The 16069-nt window shown below is 38.1% G+C and overlaps 1 long non-coding RNA gene across 2 annotated transcripts; it reads left to right on the forward strand.

The window, feature by feature from the left end:
* LOC107205572 lies at positions 1-14708 on the forward strand. Of its 2 annotated transcripts, none has more exons than XR_001522033.2 (6): positions 1-67; positions 1980-2063; positions 2348-2528; positions 2768-2907; positions 4037-4175; positions 10910-14708. It is a non-coding gene; the product is annotated as an uncharacterized LOC107205572 (long non-coding RNA). The 2 variants fall into 2 exon arrangements; XR_001522032.2 differs by having other exon boundaries at positions 4040-4175.
* The last annotated feature ends 1361 nt before the right edge of the window (positions 14709-16069 follow it).

Below are 16069 nucleotides of genomic sequence, written 5' to 3' on the forward strand. Positions count from 1 at the left end.
ACGCACTTTCCTTCCTCCCGACTTAAAAGCTGAAGTGCTTCTCGTCTCGCCGTCTTTGCCGGAGCAGGTTAAATAGCAGATTTGGTGTGTCGGGAGTGAAAGGCGGTGGGAGGAAGGACAGCGGTGGAGTCCGGCCGCCTTTCTTCGGCTTCATTGAGCACCTGCGCTCACGCTCCGCTGAGGAGCGAGGAGGCCTCACTCGCTGTCCCGGTGTTTTCTGCTCGAGAAGTTTCCTGGTCAGCTCTGGCAGACCACCATAAAGTGGCTTTTCTCCTGCTCAAAACCTAAAATGAAAGCCAAGAAAATCCTAGAATAAGTAAGGTTGAAAAGAGCTCTAAAATCACCAAGTCCAACCAGTAACCTGGTCAATAAAGACTGCTGTGCACAAACTTTATTTTGCAAACCTCACCGAATCATGACTAAACTCCTTCATTTACTCTAATGACTAGAACAGGGTTCTTAACATCAGGTTCTGAGTTTTCACAGCACTGAGCACAATGAAACTGATAAAAGGCCCACACTGCCTTTCTTAAATGTTGTGACTCTGCTTAGTTTTAATTATCTACATGCTTGTGTAACTTTTAAATAATGCTTCAACTTTTAATTTTTCCATCATACAAACCCTCCCTAATTATTCTACTTCAGGCAGTATTTTAAAAATATTACCCCTACTGTAGCTGATTAATTATCTTTTAACCAGAATATTTTAATACTGTCTGATTGATTGTCCTACCAGTATTTTGTTATTTCAGAGTATTCAGTATTTTGTATGTCAGCATCCTGGAAGTTATAGATAGATATAGGTATAGGTATAGATATATAGATATAGATACAGATATAGATACAGATATAGATACAGATATAGATACAGATATAGATACAGATATAGATATAGATATAGATATAGATATAGATATAGATATAGATATAGATCTCTCCTTTGCATGGCTGATCTCAAAGAGGATCTGATTTTCAGAGAATGATTGTTTGAGCATTTTTAAAGTGTAGGTGACTTTCCTCTAGTACGGCTTAACACAGTCCTGTGACAGTAAATGTAACTGGAATCCATCATTCTGGGGGATGGAGATACGTGGTACATTTGATTTTCACACATCTTTAAGAGACATTTCAGGTGCTAAAACACATGCCTGTTGCCAGTTTCCATTCTGGAATATTGTACATGCCTGGAATATGCAATGTTTGTCCTATAGATCCCGTGCTCTGCCTGAAATAAATTCCTCTGCAGATGCCTAAGCTACCTCAGGGCATGGAAATGGCCCAAATCACCCAGGGAACTCCCAACCCCAGTGTCTATTTTAATTTAGGCAGTGCACCCAGATGGAGGTTTGTCATGTATTATTCTGAATATATGAAAATAAAATAAAATAACCATGGATCACATTGGGTAGACAGGACATGACTCCAAAGAGCTCTGCTGGAATATCCACATATGTTCTGTTGCATGATACTTTATTTGTCTCAGAAGAATTAAGATGACAGATGATAGCTGAGGTTTGAACTTGTGCATCAGGAAGGCCACTTTGAATATAAAGGGGGCAGTGTGCGTTTTGTGAAACTCGTGATGCAAAGAGGATGAAGCGGAGGAACGGCCGGCAGTGTCATTGGAATGATGACATTTCTGTGGAAACGAGGCATTTGTTTATGGTGCTGTGTGCAGTTCGTGAAGCCAGCCCAGAAACGGGGCAGGGGTTAAGGGGAGGCAGGCGGAGGTGCCTGCGGAGCTCCAGCGCTGGTGCTCCCGGAGCCCTGGGGCAACAGGGCTGCGACCTCAGGGACACCCCGCAGCAGGAGCCAGGGGAGGTCACTGGGACTGCCTGACGTGTGTGAGTCCGTGTGTGAGTCCGTCTGTGTCTGTGTAACATCGGGAAGGCCTTACCACCCGAGTTAAGACTTAACTGCTGAAGGAAAAAGAGGAATTTTGGCCGGTACCCACTGTAAATTGTTTTTTGTTTCTGCAGGCGAACCAGAGGGAGAGGTGGAGTCTAAAGAAGTAGCGTTCCATCACTTTCAACTTGGTGACTGAAGTAAACAAAGTTCTTTAGGTGACACATCTTAAAAAGCATTTTTTTGTGGAGGCTCTTTAAAACCAACAGACAGTTTTTGAAAAGAAAGTGTTTAGCGTTAAACTCTGAAAGCTGATCCTCTTTTGTTAAGGGCATTGATGAAAAGGATCTTCTCCAATACAGAAAGGAAGTGCAGACTCCGATGGCATAATTTTCCCTCTTCAGAATCCCTCTTATTTATTTGTCTGTTTATTTGTATATTTGTTTGTTTATTTTATTATTTACATATTAATTTACTTGCTTATTTTTACGGTTCTCTCTAGGAGACATGAGAGTTGCGCTGTGTCCCTGGAAAGCGGTGTAAGGATGGGTGGACGCTGGGAATCTCCCCCTTTTCCCGGTGCGATCCTTTTTGTTGCTGAGTGCCCTCTGGAGGTTTCGGACACGCAGCGACCTGGGCTATCGAGGCTGTGTCTGAGCTTTTCAGGACTCCTTGCTTCAAAGGTTCTCCCTCTCTTTTTTTTTTTTTAAATCGTAAACGAGCAGAACACAGTTAAATTAGCTTTTAGTTTAAGTCAGAATTACGGCATATGAGTTACTCAGAAAAGGTAAAAAATAATTCAAAAATTCATTCAAATTGCTAGACAGCCAATCTGAATCTGTTTCATATTTAGGAGCTTTAATTAGCTTTATCAATGTATCAATCACTGTGCTTCCTGCTTATGTTTCTGCTTTCTTCCTAGTTCTCGTTGGGGCTAAAGGGAAACTGCTAAAATACCCTTTGAGCCTCTTCTTGCAAGATATATCAGAGATCTCAGGGGAAGCCTGTTATCCTTATTCTTCCAGCCAAGTTCTGTAGCCAGAGGAACTCTGGATAACTTCAGTAAGTATAGGAACTTTTGGGTGCTCATTTTTGGTTTTCTTGTAATCTCTAAATTCTCCACTTTTGTCTACACTTATTCCCCTAAGTGTATCAGTTAAAATAAATGCCTGCAGTTGCCCTGACCACGGTGCTGTCATCATTCAAGATATGCATTAAAAATTCTGACTTGAAGAAGCAAAATTTAATATTGCATTATTATTATTATTATTATTAATAATATTATTATTATTATTATTATTATTATTATTATTATTATTATTATTATTATTGGGTTCTGACATGGAGTTTTACATCTGAAAAGCATTTTAAAATTTTTTTTTAATTTTTTTTGACTCTTGATATGCTTATTTTGCTGCTCGTGTAACAGGTGTTTTTCTTAACCATTTTTAAGGCGAAATCCTAAGTTTAGAGGAAATGAGCACTCAATTATTTAAATTTCCTGAGATTAGAGGAAGAACACTTTGCCAAACAATGCCTCTTCACTTCAAAACCTCTCCCCATAAATTATGCTAGGGGATCTTATTAAAAGTCTTTAAAAATTTCCTATTAAAAATGGTTGATTGCAGTCCAGACCATCACAGCTTTTGTGCTTTCAGTGAAATACCACAGCTGTCGCAAAGAAATATATTGTGAGACAAAAGGTTTTGTTTCCTTAGTCATAAATTATTTTTGTGATATCTGAAGTAAGATAAAACTTTCACTTATGTTTGAGTGAAGGAAGATTCCAGTGATAACTTGTTCAAAAATCTATAAAAAGAATATAAGAATGTAGATCTAGATAGCAAATTAGAATCAGACTTCCTTTTTGTTTAAGGAAAGCAATTATTTCTGAAGTCATTGAAGATTATAACCAGGGATAATAGCATAACTTTGCAAAGCACTGTGCCTTTATCTCAGTAGAACCTGAAGTTTAAGCTTTCAAGTCTGACCTTTGAGAACTCTACAACAGAAACCTTTAGTATTGGGCAGTTTTTAAACCAAAGTTAAACAATCAGTAGTCTGTTTACTAATTGTACTATATTATATTATGCTATAACTATAATACATTACATTTCATTACAATAAAATAAAAAAATAGACCTCTTCTGATACTTAAAATTTGTTGTAACCATATTTGTTTTTCTATTAGCAGATGAGTTTTTTGTGTGGGATTCTGCAGCCCTTTAGAGGAGGGAGGGCTATACCTGCACTGAACAGGCTGTGAAGTTTTTTTGCTGTCAGGACTGAATTTTGTGTTCACCCAGTCAAGGAGTAGAAGCATATTCCAGGTATGACCTGTGAAAGTAATGAAAATATGAAATTGCAGCACATAAACTAAAAATTATTTGTCAAAATCTTTTGCCAAGTAATTTTGAATGAAAGATATATTAGGACATTCACAATTTGCTCATCCATAGTTGTTTTATGGATAAAGGTCAAATTTCTCAGCCTCCTCCCTGCTTGTTATAGAGATTATGGAATAAAGAAAAATAGTACAGGTGCTAGAACTCAGAATTTGAGACATTTTAGGTTACAGATGGGAAAAATCAACGTTCTTTTTCTAGTTATCAATAACATTAATAAGTAAGCCAGTTCTCTTTACCCAGTGCCTTCTCAAGAGTTTACTGGAATTTGTTTATTTGTATATTTAAATCAGGAGTGTAAAAAACAAAAATGAAAGGTGTCCTTTGCTTCTGTTGTGCAAGGAGGAGTGGAGTATGCAGCCTTGATCCTGTAGTAAGATTCATCACTGTAGCCCACTATTCTTTTCCTTCTGAATGATTTTTCTTATAAATTAAAATTCATTTTCATAGTGCTTTTTCTCATGGCAATATGTGCTATGCATTCTTTGGGTCAAACTTAGACTGAAAGAACTGTGAAGATCAATATAAATCAAAATAATAATCACTTGGGAATTATTTCCATTGTGAGGATGAAGGTATATATTCCATATCCCATATACCTGGGACAAAGGGGGGTCAGGTATTTGTGGAATCAGTTGATGCACACCAGTGTGGATGGGATGCCTGGAGCACACAATTCCATACTGCTCCAGCCCTTGCCAAAGGATGTGTGGGGCATGTGGGGGTCAGGGGGGAGCACCTAAAACCTCTGTACCCTTGTAGGGTCCAGTTCTGTGTTCTCACTCAGGCTGAATGGCCTTTTACAAGTAATCCCGTTGATGTCAGTGAGACTTTGCTGTAATAAAACGCTGTCTGACAAGAATATGGATATCAGAATCTGGCCCTGCTTGTACTAATTCCATTTTAATGAATACTTAAATGGAATTGTTATTAAAAAAGTCTATTTCCTAATATTCAATAAATCAAAACTATAAAATCAGCTTGCCAGTTGTTGCCACTCCAGTCAAAGACATTTTCTCTCATATTGAAAATAATAGTGCATACTGTCTCCTATTCAGGAGGGATTAATTGTAATACTTTTATCTGCTTCATAAGATTTATTTCTAATAATGAAGAGCAGAGAAAAGTAGGGGAGCTTTAAACTTTTACTGTTTTTATTAAAGCACCATATATTCATGAGATGTTCCACAAACGCGGAATTTGCTTAACAGAAGCTTTTTTCATGTTTCATAAATGAGCAACTTCGAACCAGAGTTTTAAAAAAGCATTGTTCATTTCTCTGATCATATCCACTTAATTTTATAAGAAGAAGCCTTGGGAACTATGTAATAATGCAGAGATAACATTAAAACCTGCTAAGATTTTGTAGGTTTGTCATCTGATGAGGATTATTGGAGCAGTGTTGTGTTAGGGGAAGCTACCTGAGATCAGGCTCCAGTGAAGTGAAACAAAGTTGGGTCTTCATAGGGTAAATGTTTTGGGTTTGAGGTGGTTTCTCCTTACACATGGAAGAGGACTGATCTGCTGAGCTTCCATGGTGACAATCACACTGAGGAGCAGGAAGCATGCTTATCACTGTTTGACTTCAGTGCACATTGACCAAATATAAACAAAAAGCAGTGAAAGGAGGGCAAAAAAGAAACAGAATTCACTTAAGCCAATGATAAGCTGTTGTACTGAAAGCCTGGCAGAAAAATTCTAGCAGAGTATTATCCAAATGCTATCCAAATGTTTCACAGGGGTGGGGAGTATTCAGTTCCCTCAAGATGTTCTTCTAGACAACAGGCCAGTTTTCTGATTTTATCCCTTTCCATGTGCCAGGTTTCCAGAGTCTCTAGCTTTGATGCAGTCCTGTAGACACCCTGATGTGGGGCTGAGGATGCCAGCTTCTCCATTGCTCTGCAGCAGCCTACCAAGTTGTTTTTATAAATTACACATTTTCTCCAACCATAAATATTGTTCCTAAAAGGGATACTGAAATGAAGATAATATGACTTTTCAGTAATAGGTCTTCTAATGTCAGCCATTCTGTTTAAACTGTTCAATTTTCAACAGAATTAAAGATCTATGCAGTATATTCTACCTCCTGCAGACTGCAGTTGTTAAAAGAAAATAAATCACTTAAACAGGGTCATGAGCAACAAAGGCCAATTTGGGTTCAAAGTTTACAGGTCTCTGCATTTATCAGGTAGAAATATGCTACATTTCACTATTTCATAAAATATCCTTTTATGAAAAAGCCATCAATCTTTGCATGGCCTACTAAAACTGATTTCTCAAATGAAAGAAATGAATGATGACACCAAATCAAAAAATCGTTTATGAGTTTATATTTTTGCAAGACCACCATGACTTTCACATACGTTTTCAATTTTGGTAAGGATGTGATTATCATGTGGATATGTTTTACTCCCACCATTTGTACTAAGGGATCTGTCAGAACTGTGTACCCTTCCTTGAGCAGTTCAGGATTCACTCAGACTTTTTCATTAATCTATAGTGGTTTTATATCCAGTGATTGTTATCGTTTCTGTACATTATCTACAGGTTTTATGGCTTATATATAGATATATATAAAATCACATCTATCATGTGCAAGTTCACATTTAAACTAAGACTGCATTGAAAAGACTTTGTTATTTCTCAGAGGTTTTAAACATTTCTATGGAGTGATTCCTGTCTCACACTCTACAAAACATCATCTTAATTACATATTTTTATTTATCCTTCTGGTCTTATTTTTGTCATGCTTCCTCCAGGAGCCTCCAAGCTCTTTAACCAAAAGGACAATTTAGGTACTTGAAAACAATATTGTACATTTATATTTCAGATACTGTAGTACTACAATGTAGTGGTTTGGGGCAGGAACAATATAAGAAATTATTTCTCATTTTGTAATGACAATACAACAAACCAACCTGCTGCACTGGAATAAGGAAAAGTGATTTCTGTTCTGGGTAAATGCTGTGCTCTCCCTTTGGGTCTGCACAGAGCAAGTGAGCTTTGGCCTTTCCAGATCTCCAGTGAAAACAGATACAAACAAATGAGTATGATTTATTAAGTATCATTCTCATAAGCAGAAGAATGCATGGGGAAGTTAGTCCAAACTTTTGAGAAAGAACTTGATGTTTGGGTTTTTAAGAAGAGAATTTTACTTTTTTTGCTATGGAGTTCATTTTTGGAAAAAATTTTCACTCTCACACTTTTTTAGGCATTTCCCTTTTTCCATTTTATTTAGGAATGATCTTTTTTAACTATCTCTAATTCAGTGATGAAAATGCAAAGTTAAAGGATGTTCTGTGCTTCCTTTGTAACTGAGAAATTAGACTTTTGGTCAGATAGGGCATTCTATCTAAGCATGTATTTATTCCTATCAACTATCTCTAGTCCCTCCTAGGGAAAGGAAAAAAAAAGAGACAAACCCATGAAAAGAATGGAGTTTAGTTGTAACTCTTGGGAAAACCCTTTTGCCAAGTCACACACATTGTTTGGTGCAGAGTTGTACTGTGGCTGGCATTCCTTTCCTGCAGCCTGTGTTGTGGTGAGTCCTTTAACATCCTGTTCCTGGGTGAGCAGGCCGTGAAACACAGCTGGTGCCACCACCAAAGACTCTGGAAAACCTTACACACAGAGAAAATAGAAACATCTTTCAGTGAGCACTTTGCATTACAAACCAAACATCTTCCCAAAACAAACTCTATCTTCTCTGATTAGACCAAAAGGTAAACAAAACATTCTAGTCATCTGGTGATGACCTTAGAGAAAATGTTGCTGTTAGACCAGGCAAGATAGGAAGTTCTAGATTTATTTTTTTTTAATGTCTTTCAGAAAAATGGTACTTACAAGAATGTTGAGGGCTTCTGTCAATGTGCTTCTCAAAGTATCCTGGAGAAAACACACAAAATTCTGTAAAAGCTCCCTCAGTTGACAGAATAATGCACCCAAATCCATAAACTGGCTCAGCAGAGTCCAGTGTGCTTTGCCTTCACATCTCAGTACAGAACTCTGCTTGTCAAGGTTCTTGAAGTCAAGGGCCCGTGACTGATTCATGCATTAAAAATACTCAAAGTAGCTGGAAGAATCTGAGGCTGTATGCATAAAATGTAAAGAGCTCATAACCCTGCTTGAGAAGTTGTTCATCACTTCATGGATTCTCTACCTGAGGAAAAGCAGATCAAGGACTCGGCAGCTTTAGGTGTCAAAAAGGCAGTTTCCATTCTAAGTGGAATGAAAGCATTATCTTAAAAGTATCTTAGAAGCACTTTCCCTCCCTTTGACCCATATAAAATCTGTGGAAACCTTATTAAAAGTCCAAGATATAGCAATATTTTTTCGAATGGCTAAGATAGTCAAATTCCATTCTGGTGACCGTCTCCACTGTAAACACTGTGTGTAATCTTAAATTTGAAGAGGAAGTCTCCAAAGAAAACTTAATTAACGTGTTCTGTAAGTGCCTGCAGTTTTGCAAGTGCACTAGGATGGTCACACAGGAGTGTGTCATGATGTGTCATGTGGATTGGTATGCTGCATCTGATCCTGGCTCTTGGGGGATCGCTTGGAGGATGATGGATGGAGCTCCAAAACAGCCTGTCAGAACAACTTGTCCAAGGAAGGCAGGGAAAGAGGAGTGGAAAGGTTCTTCATTGTCTCTTCTCAGCCACTGTTTGACATGCCATGAAATGTAAGCATAATTTCCTTCTCTAATAGAACCTTGAATGTTTTTGTAATCTGTCATTGATTACCAAAGTGTAATCCTGAGAGGTCTGTAGCTGACCCATTGAATCACACCGTTTTTATAGTGTTTTCAATTACAATTTTATTAAAGAATGAAAGATGTTCTGTGAGGAGTATTGAGAGACATCCATTCCAAAATGAGTGGGAAGCTTGTCTTTGCAATGTTTTAAATTCCACTTGCAACCCTAGCAAAGCCAGGGATTCCACCAGTTAATTATGTGCTGTTACACTTCAGTTTCATTAGAGGTCAGGTATAATACAGACTAAACACTGAGAGCCTGTTTTCTCTATATCTTTCATTGTTTGGTATTCCTTTGCTGAATACTCCTTTGGTCAACAATGCTCCTCTTCATGAAGATCTCTGCTCATGAAGAGATCTTTTCAGACTTCCAGTCTTTTCTCTGTGGCCCTGCCCCTCTTTGTGCCAGAGGCCCCATAAGTTGTCTCGAAGAGAAGGGTTTGAAGGATATACCCCTCTCTAAGGTTCCACTAGTGCAGCGTGCTACTATTGTATGAAATGTTCACAAGAGAGCAGAGGGATCTCTAAATCCAAATCTGCCCTAAGCCAGGGCAGCTTTCTGCTGCTGAAGAATCCACCTCTCACTAGGAGCTACCACTGTTATTCTCTCTTGCTCTTTAATTCTAAAAGCACGGTGATACGTGATATGTATTTCTCCTCCTCTGTCCTCAAGGACATACTAATGTGCTGCTGGGTTGGAAAATACTTTCTTTAAAAGTGCTCAAATGCTGGAAAGCTATTTTTTCAGGATAGCTGCAACCTGAGAACATCTTTTCTTAGGGAAAAGAACAGTTCAGAAACTTCTTAACCATTTAAATGCACTGTGAGGTTTGTAATTAAACTTTTTTTTTTTTTAAGTTACGGTAAATATAATTATAAGAGCCATGTATTTCAAATAAATAATGTATAATTCTATTTTTTTCTTTATTTTCTGAAGAGTCAATTTTTGTGATAAATCTCTTTTTTTAAAAGAGCTGTGTCTTGCTTCCATGACTGGGGCATGGGCACTACTCTTCATATTCTTCTTTTTTTTTAAGTTTACTGTATCCTGCTGTCCTTCTTGCCTGAGAAGTATCTTCAGGAAACCACAAGGATCATGGAATCAGACAATCACAAAATCATCTTCAAGGAAGCTTTGCATTCTTGTTGCTGCTGAACTAGATATTGTTCATAGCAAGGCTAGATGTTGAGGACGGTTTAGTTCCAATTGGCATTTTCCTTTCAAATCTCATATTCCTGGTATTAACTTGGCATTCTGGAAAGTGAGCATTTTTCACTGAATAGCCATGGTCAGGGGTAATTTGCATTGGTGAGTAACTTTAAATGTAAATAACACAGAGAGGGATGTTCTTACAGACTCAGAACTCTGCACTCAAAGAGAGCTTTAATAGAAACAGCTTTTTTTTTTTAAAAAAAAAAGCTTTTCCTCCTGTTAGCATTTGGCTGGATTTTCTGTCAGTTGCCTGGTGTATTGGTGGAGTTCTACATTTGGTCTCCCACTTTCCAAATCATCAAGAAAACTCTCTGCTTAAAGAGCAATTATGGGGCTGTGCATGTTCAGTCACCCGGTGGGTTTGAACAAAAGTCATCAGTTATGTCGCAGCGTGTGTTAGTTTTGTAAGTGTCGTGTGAAGGCTGACAGAGATCACATTTCTGTGTTTTGCTGCTCGGTCCAGCCCATAACCTCCAGAGGTAATGGATCTCTGCAGAACCTCTCTGGAGCAGGTCACCAAACAGTGCAGGATTTCAAGAGCTGATGTACTTTTATTGCTCCAATATCCTTGTCATGGAGGTGATGGGGTTTGGGCTGTGGTTTCAGGTATCAGTGTGTTTTTACATCTAAGGCTGAGCCCTTTTGGTAAGCTGGATGCTTTTTTTTTTAAAGAGCTTTTTCTTTTGTTCTTAGAGATGGATTGCTTCTAAGTAATAGACTTCTGAGTGTACAGATTCATAAATGCCATAATGGAAAGACTAAATGCCTGAACATGCAGAACAGCTGGATTCCAGCACTGGCAATGCTGTTACGGAGGACTCCAGGCCTGAGAAACTCCTGTGAGAAACATGAGGAATTTATCAGAGCATGGCTCAATCACAAATTACATGAGTTTGTTGAAGAGAGTGACACCTACAGCCCTGGGCCAATCACAGACTGATCATGCTGCTGGCAAAGTTACATTTTCTCTGAAGGTATGTTGTGAGAACTGTGGTTGCTATGTTTTACTCTTGGAACTTACAAGTGCTTGCTAAATGGACTGGGTTTCTGACCATTGAAGCCCCAATATAGCATTATAAAACACAGAATAATCAAGCCAACTGGATGAAGTCCCCTAAAAAGTCTGTTTATTACTAAAAAAAAAAAATCAAAAAAAATCACATAGTTATTTTCCCCCCCTTTTTAAAAAATGAACATGATAGAAGCCTGGGATTTACAGGAAAGTTTTGAAGTCCTGGAATGTGTGTTTTATTACATGTGTGATCTACAGTTCTTTATGCATGCATTTCTCTATTCATTTCTAGTGCAGCAGAGGGCAAGTCTAACCCCACTCTTAGTTACAGCAGTTCAATTCCAACCTCATCAGTGATATTCAGGTTGATCCAGAGCTGCCCTCTGACAGCTGTGGGATTTACATTTACATGGGTGTTCTGGCATGATTTGGGAGTAATACCAGGTTTCACAGAACTGTGAAAAATAATAATAATAGCACATAATAGCAGAGTGCTAAATAATCACAGTCTTCCATGGTTCCTTGGGCCCACTGAGGTCCAATCTTACCTTCCACTGCCAGAAGCCCTGGCTTCCCACCAGGAGAATAATCCCTGCATTAAATCCAGCATTTCACCAATGACTTCTGATTTTGCAGGCTTCCTCTTTGCTGTTTTTAGCATGGATTTCCAGATGCAGTAGCCCTGTTATCCTGACAGATTTTTATTGTCATGTCTATGCTTTGCTTGTTGCAAAGTGAAAGCCTGAGCCCTCAAGGGCTGTGTGCTGGGTGTACAAGTCTCCAGGATATTCAGCAGGAAGAAAATCAGGAAACATACATAGTTCTTTCAGTATGAGAATAAATTTTATTTATTCTCATATAAAGAATAAATATTATTGATAGCACTGAAACACCTATGATAGCAGTTTTAACTGAAATATGACAAAATTTGAAGGGTCAGGATCTGGACCCAAATATCTGGAAATACTTGAAGGTTCTTTTCTTTTGAAATTTTTTTTAAAATAATTTTTGTTGAAAAGATTGTCTTTTCTGTGCATGTAGTATGGTGAGGTCTATAAAAACTTGGTTCCCCATTTTTGTGTTAAATGTGCATGTTAAGGGGTTTTAGTGGCACTGAGTCTATTTTATGTGTTCTTTAGAAAATAAGACATGAAGACTTTTAAAAGCTGTTGTTTTTCTTGACTTCACCTTCATTAATCTTATTTAGTTTCTGTAAGAGGTTATTTTGTGAGCTCCACCGATGGGTAATGTTTTCTTTTCCAAAGTTCATGATTCTTCTATTCAAATCACTAATTTTCACTGTTACACTCCAGTGGTTTAGTGCTTCCCAGGCCTCTAGGAATGAGTTTAATTAGCAATGCTGAATAAATTCTGAGACATGATTCATCTTTCTTGTCACTTGGATCTAAGTAACAAAATTGCAATTCAAAGATGTACTTAAAAGCCCTGTGAGAATAGCTTCTGGGAAAAGACTCAAATGTAAATTTGGAAATGAGGATTTTACCTGGCTGCTTGTTTTCAATTTAGCTAAAAGATAGAGGATTCATTCATATGTCCTTGAATTCCCTGGTGTATTGTTTTAAAAATACTGAGCTGTACTTGGCACATAGATTCCAAATTAAAGCTCTGCATTTGGGCTTTTTTAGATGAAATAATTGACTTGACAAATTTCAATACTCTCCTAGATCTAATGTGGTTTAACTTTTATAGTGATTTAATTTTTAATGTGATTTAACTTGTCTCCATATTTGTATATTTTGAATCGAAAATACAGAAGGGAGAATCTCATTCTCCTGTGATCCTAAATGTTGCAGTGCAGAAGTCCAAATTTTGCCATGCCCCTTTCTCTGAAGCAAGAGAGGGTGTATTCCTGAGGCATAGTGTCACAAGGGGAAAATAGGGAATGCAGGAAAGGAAAGGAGTGAACTCAGGAAAGTGATGTTTAAATATAGACCCTTGTTCCAGCATGTCCCACCAGGCAGTGCCAGCAGCACAGAGAGAGCAACAGGATTTTGCCATGCTCTATCTCCTGCTGTGCACCAGGATCAGAGCATTTCACACCATCAGTGGATGAGAACTTCTCCTCAAAACACCTGTGGGAAGAATTAAATGTAGTCTTCCAGAATTTATAAAATTACTCTTAAAAGAGTAATTATAAAATTATACCCTTACAAGAATAACTTGCCCTAGGAGAGCTGTAAGCCAAATGAAGCTGAACTGCTTAAATCACAGGTATAATTCTGAGACTACTTCCTCTACTCCAGCACATGGAGCACTGTGAATAAAAAATATGGATTGTTTAGCACCTTTCATATGTAGGCACAAAGAATTTAAGGAAAAATTGTGGCTGTAGCCAGTTCCCTGGATTTTGTCAGATTCAAACAGATCCTGAATGTTATTTTAATGTAACCTTAAAAGAGCCCCATGCTATTAATTTTGTATTTATTACAGTTGCACTGACCCTAATGAATTTTTTAAAATTAATTTGACAGATGTCACAAATATTTTCAGTGCAGTTTAACATCATTGAATATAAGCTTTCCTAGAAAAGAAGTTCTATGAAGTGAACATATGGCGAGTGCCAGTGTTGGATTCTGGAAAGTCATGGGTGTCCCATGGGACTTAGAACACAAAATGTTGGGGAGTAATGTTTATGGGGAAACTTTACAAGGTTCTCCCTCCCATGTCTTGTCAGTACATCTCACCTAGAAAGACAAGCTCCTCTAAAAGGGAATCTGTGTATTAGTTTAGGTATTGTGTATAGCTGATTATGCCTTCAGAACCAAATTCAGTGACTTTAGGAACTTTTATTCAGATTTTTTTTTTTTTCTTTTCATTTCTGTTACTTTGCTCACATGTAAAAGCCAAGAGGGCTAAACAGAGACTCTGTAAAGGAAGGGTTATTCCACTTCCTTGGAGACATGATCTTGTTTTATGTGAAGCCTGCACTTTTTTTTTGCACCTGATGGACCTTGTTCTGCTTGGAAGAACGACAAAGAATAAATCATAGTTCCTTACCTTGTATGTGAACTTGTGGAGCAGTGAAAATACAGAGCTATAATCCAGGCCATCAAAAATATAAAATGAATGATTTGAGGACTGGATTCTACTGGATTCCAATACTTTATAAACTTTAGAGCATTGGTAGTGTCCCCATCTGGAATATAAATAAAGGAAACCCTTCCAAAGGTTTATAGGACTGTATTTGGTGCTCTTTTAGTGCCCTAATTTATGATTGTTGGAAATTCACAAGCTGTGAAATGTGTTGGTCACAGAGCTGATGGCAATAACTTCAGAATATGAATGAGAGCATCTGGGTTGCTATTTACCTTTGTTACACAAAGTCAGCTTTTTATCTTTGCATCATTTAACCCCAGAAATATGGCTGGGTTAGACAGGCATGTGCAGCCTTCTTCTGTGGAACAGGAGATTTGCTTTCTCTAACTTCAGTAATTTCATCTGTGAAAAAATTTACCTTTTGCTGTACCACCTTTGGCTGTTCCTCTACAGGAATACAAAGCAAATAAAGGTAAATAAAAATAAACAGTAGCTGTCCTTTGTAAAAGCAAAATGGTGATAAGACTCAGAAATTCTTCATTTTATGTTCACTTTATAAAGGCTTGGGTAAGGTGAAGGCCCAGGCAGCAAGCCTGCATGGCACTCAAATGTCATTTAAACCTCACTTTGCAGACTTTCATTAGTGCATATAATCTTTGTTTGGTTTTAGTTACAGGTTAATTTCTCTGTGCCTAACTTGGATGCCTTGGAGTTTCAGTTTCCATATCTGTCAAATAGTGGAGACATGCTAAAACTTTCTCAAATATTTGTCAATTGCCACCAGGTTTTCTTGGGCAGAAAATTATAATACTGAGTCTTGCTATTGTTCACCAAAGATGGGAATCTCCTGGAAATGGTTACTGTCTGCTAAAACTCCTTTTGTGTTTGATGTCCAGAATTTTGAGACTAAATCAGGGATACTTTGGTGTAATTTAGTGGTCTGTGCTATGTGGGAGTTGAGACCAGGTAATGACCTTGGCTGCTTCGAATCTATGCCCCACTATATGTTTTTTTACCACAAAAAGAGGAAACCTTAACTTCTGTGGCAATTAGTGACTCTGCTTCAAGGCACTGATACTTTGTGATATCCAAATCAGGATCATTCTTTTATTGTGTCATGACTGGATAAAACATCCCAGCCTGCATTTTTTTGCAGAGCTTTTTGATACTTTTCTGAATTGATGGGTTGGTATAAACAAAACTTAGAGGCTGTCACCATATCTTATTTTCTGACCTTACATGAATTGTGTCAGCCCTGCTGAGATAATAGTAGATATTACTTGTGATCAATCCCCTTGCTTGACCTCACATGTATTTATGGACACAATTTTTGACTGCTTGACTTTTACTGCCTCCAGGCCTCTTGGTACAGCACATACATATAAAGCACCATGTTAAGGACTGGCCAGCTCTAAAGAAACAGACTGAGGACAAAAACAGATAGAAATAATATTTTCTTGAAAGAGTGAAGGAGTTTTGCATCCAGTGAGACGTGAAACTCTTTCACTTCCAGATGGGCCCTGTCTCATGGCCAGCACACAAAACATCTTCCTCCTTCCTTTGTGAGCAGAAGGAGTTTTACAGACAGGAAACAGCAGTGAGCCAGGGCCTGAAAGCCTTAGATCAAAGGAGATATGTTCAGCTTTGGTGCCTTAACCTAGGTTTGAGTTCAGGCTGTTGGTCAGGCTGGAGAGAGGTCTTGGACTAGTTCATGCCAAAGGACTCGGTGAGTGCAAATGGTGTCAGCAAACTGGGGGTCCTGGTGGGGTAATCAAGAGTGAGGA

The sequence above is a fragment of the Parus major genome, chromosome 5, assembly GCF_001522545.3.
Source record: "Parus major isolate Abel chromosome 5, Parus_major1.1, whole genome shotgun sequence".
Lineage (NCBI taxonomy): Eukaryota > Metazoa > Chordata > Aves > Passeriformes > Paridae > Parus > Parus major.